Raw genomic sequence first — 4,062 nt, forward strand, 5'->3', positions numbered from 1 at the left:
AGCTGTCACACTGACCTTTCACTGAGCTGTTAACACTTAAGCCATCCATGGATGGCAAAACTAAAAGGGCGCTTACTGTAACGCTCCTTCTGGGGCTTCAGGGATCATGGGCACCCCCCTAGAGGCTGCCATGGAGCCGGTACAGAGTTCATTCCTGCTGGCACCCAAAAGTGCTTGCTCCAGCTCCTGCACCCCCTCACCTGTGTACTCCCTCCCTCAAGGGGTTGAGCAAAGCAGGTTCAAGTTAGTGGAGTTTGCCCCTGCCAGCATCCATGCACTCCAGTTCCTACCCACAGAGAGATCAGGGAAAATTTCTTGCTTCGATGTTATTTGCAGGAATAATTGGGGAAGTTGCACATCTCATGACCTCCAGAATAATGGATGCTAATCACTTACCTACACCTACATTTTAGTGGAATCCATCCTAACCTCCTGGCCTTTCTTTAGTTTTACAAAGGCAGTTTAGTTTTGGGACAGGATATTATCACTTAAACTATAAATTTCTCCCAAAGTTAGCTTGACCCACATCCGGGAATGACCAAGCATAGTTTGGAGGTTTAGATCAGATCTCTTTTACTGTCATAATTTTCTCACTGTTATGATTTTTGCAAAGGTGGTTTCATCTTATCTTACCCTGCTTTACTTCCTCTGCTGTCAATTGTTGTCAGACTGACTTATACACAAAACTAGAGACATGGACATTTAGAAATTTGGAGTTCAGTATCCTCAAAGCTTAGCAGTCAGAGAGATAAGGAATTTGCCTTCTAGATCTGTATAAAAATAAATACATATGCAAACTAAAACAAATCAAAAAACACAAGAGGACAATTAATTGGTTAGGTAGACACATCTTAGAACAATCACTGTAGCTAAGTGATTAAAAACAGTGATTACGTGATTATGGGCCCCATGACTACTGAGGAACAGATTCTATTACCAAAAATGGTATGTTCTCACTCATAGGTGGGAATTGAACAATGAGAACACTTGGACACAGGGTGAGGAACATCATACACTGAGGCCTGTTGTGGGATCGGGGGACGGGGGACGGATAGCATTAGGAGATATACCTAATGTAAATGACGAGTTAAAGAGTGCAGCACACCAACATGGCACATGTATACATATGTAACAAAAACCTGCACATTGTGCACATGTACCCTAGAACTTAAAGTATAATTAAAAAATGGTAAAGAAAAATAATAAATAATATCTCAGCAAGTGTCTTGGTTAAAAGACACTTGGAACTAAAGTGAGACAGACCTGGGTCTTACAAGGCTTTATGATGTCATCTCTCAGAGCCTCAGTTTTCTCATCTGTAAATAAGGATAAAATAATAAACACTTTAAGGTGATGTTTAAAAAAATTCAGTGACATAATATAAGTAAAGTGCTTAGCAGACTATTGTTCAGTAAATCTTAGTTGTCATCATTATCCTCAATTTCAACCTCCTTAACATCACTGTTAATAATCTCAAAGAAGTTTTAGAAATGGAAGAGCATTTTTAAAGGAAAAATAACTGAGAAGATAAAAGAATAATTTTTATCTTCTCAATTATTTTGGTGGATAATTTTGCCCAAAAAAGACATTATAAGATACAAATGTTCAAATACTTCAGATACTGGAGACAAATCACAATAGCTATAAATCATTAGCCCCTTGGCACTATGGTGATGGCTTTATGTGCATCATATCATTTAATCTCCAAACAACCCTATAAGGCTCTGATTTTATAAAGAAACTGAAGATCAGAAAGATGAATAACTTATTAGGGACACTAAGGATATTAAGTTAAACCAAGCTAAATATGCATAGTTGTGTAACTGCCCATTGGGTTCACCTTGCCCGCTGCCTAGACAGAGTCGATTTATCAAGACAGGAGAATTGCAATAGAAAAAGAGTAATTCACACAAAGCCAGCTGTGCAGGAGACCAGAGTTATATTATTACTCAAATCAGCCTCCCTGAGCATTTGGGGAATCAGAGTTTTTAAGGACTACTTGGTGGGTTGGGGGAAGCCAGTGAGCCAAGAGTGCTGATAGGTCAGGTCGGAGATGAAATCTTAGGGAGATGAAGCTGCCTTCTTGCACTGAGTCAGTTCCTGGGTGGTGGCCACAAGATCAGATGAGATAGCTTATCAATCTGGGTGTTGTCAGCTGATTCATCAAGTGCAGGGTCTGCAAAATGTCTCAAGCGCTGATCCTAGAAGCAGTTTAGGGAGAATCAGAATCTTGTAGCCTCAAGCTGCATGACTCCTAAACCATAATTTCTATTCTTGTGGCTAATGTTAGATTTACAAAGGCCGTCTAGTCCCCAGGTAAGAAGGAGCTTTGTTTTGAGAAAGGACTAAACCATAAACTATAAACTAAGTTCCTCTCAAAGCTAGTTCAGCCTACACCCAGGAATGAACAGGGACAGCTTGGAGGCTAGAAGCAAGATGGAGTTGGTTAGGTCAGATATCTTTCACTGTCTCAGCTATAATTTTGCAATGACTGTTTCAGTAGTATAGCTTTGCTAAGTGAGGTCCTTGTATGATCATTGAATATATAAGTTTCAGGAAAACTGTGCACTAAATCTAAATCAACCTCCAGCTACTGAGAGGACATGAACAAATCAGGCAACTTTCCTGAGATCTCATGTCCATACTTGTCACATTCAAATAATATGAAACTCTACTTGCCAGGAGGTGTGCAATACTTTGAGTACTTGATAGCCTCATATGGCACAAGAAGTGGGAAAAAAACACCTCTTTACCCTTGGGTCTCTGTGATGGCAGCGGCGGGCCATCTGGAATGGCCACTGCCACCATGCAGGCTGCAGCAGGGAGGTGCGAGAAGTGGCGGCAGGTGCGGCTGCAGGAGCAGCAATGGCAGTGGTGGGTCCCTTGCACCCCACATCCCTGAGGCAGCCGACTGCACCACCCCTACCCTCATGTGGCCAGGCAAGACCCGCTTCCAGGTCTGGAGCCTCTGCTGCTCCAGAACCTTGTCCTGTGTCACCACTCTTGCCCACTGCTGCTGCAGGGAGGGCACAGGGAGGAGGTGGAGCTGAGCCCAGGGTGGCGCCATGCTCCATGGAGCTGGCAGGAGGCAGGGACAAGTGGGAGCCCCCCCTGGAGCCCACTGCCCTGGGAGCCACGGCAATGGGGTTGGGCCAAGCTACCCATGGATAGGGGAGCAGCATGGTTTAGCACTGAGGGTTGGACAGAGGGGCCCAGCGAGGACCCAGAGCCCCCAACCCCAGCTATGAACAGGTGTGGCTGGGGCTGCCTACATGCTCCATGGACTGGGTGGGAGCCGTGCCATCCCAGGCACAGGACTCAGGTGTCTCTGCAGCACTCTGCACTCATGGTGACTTGGGAAGGCTCTTGCTGCCCTCACAGGCTTGGGGGTGTCTGTGCCTGCTGCTGGCCTCTCCCTGCTCCCGCACCTGCTCTGACCTCAGAATGGGGTTGGGGCTGAGCCCAAGCACTGTCACCACCCGGCTGAGTGTGCACATGCTTGGGACAGTGCTGATATGCCACCCCCATGCTGCCTTGGCCCCTTCTGGACTTTGGGCACTGGTAAGCATTGCAGGGAAGCCAATGGGGAACTGAGGGCAGTTAGATGCTGACCTGCAGGTGACCTTTGGTGAGAGGATCCTGGGTGCCATGGACAGTGGCAGGAGGCAGTTTCCTGGGTAGAAGGGGGCAGGTCACCGGTGAAGCCCCACCGTCAAGCCACAGAGCAGGGCTGGGCTGCCAGTCCTGTGGACTGGAGTGGGAACTTGTGGTGCCTTTTCCAGGCCCACTGATGGTCACCCATGAACCAACTGTCACGTACTTCCTCCCCTCTGAGGCCCGTAAAAGACCTGGGCTCAGCCAGACCGGGACAGATGACAAGATGACCAGCTGCAGAGAGGAGGTACTCTCTCTGCTAGGAGCTGAACTCTTGACAGGACACCCTGACTAGAGAAAGGAGCTATCCCCTGCAGGTCTCCTCTGAGCTGTTCTATTGCTCAGTAAAGCTCCTTTTTGTCTTGCTCACCCTTTACTTGTCTGAGTATTTCTTTCTTCCTGGTCACA

At 46.6% G+C, this 4,062-nt stretch overlaps 1 long non-coding RNA gene across 1 annotated transcript; it reads right to left on the bottom strand.

Annotated features, from left to right (window-relative positions):
* Window positions 1-1,922: 1,922 nt before the first annotated feature.
* On the bottom strand, window positions 1,923-3,388 carry LOC129135724 (uncharacterized). Its single transcript, XR_008536754.1, has 2 exons — window positions 3,273-3,388; window positions 1,923-2,201 (listed from the first exon to the last, which is right to left on the bottom strand). It is a non-coding gene; the product is annotated as an uncharacterized LOC129135724 (long non-coding RNA).
* Between the last annotated feature and the right edge of the window lie 674 nt (window positions 3,389-4,062).

This window comes from Pan troglodytes, chromosome 7 (assembly GCF_028858775.2).
Source record: "Pan troglodytes isolate AG18354 chromosome 7, NHGRI_mPanTro3-v2.0_pri, whole genome shotgun sequence".
Lineage (NCBI taxonomy): Eukaryota > Metazoa > Chordata > Mammalia > Primates > Hominidae > Pan > Pan troglodytes.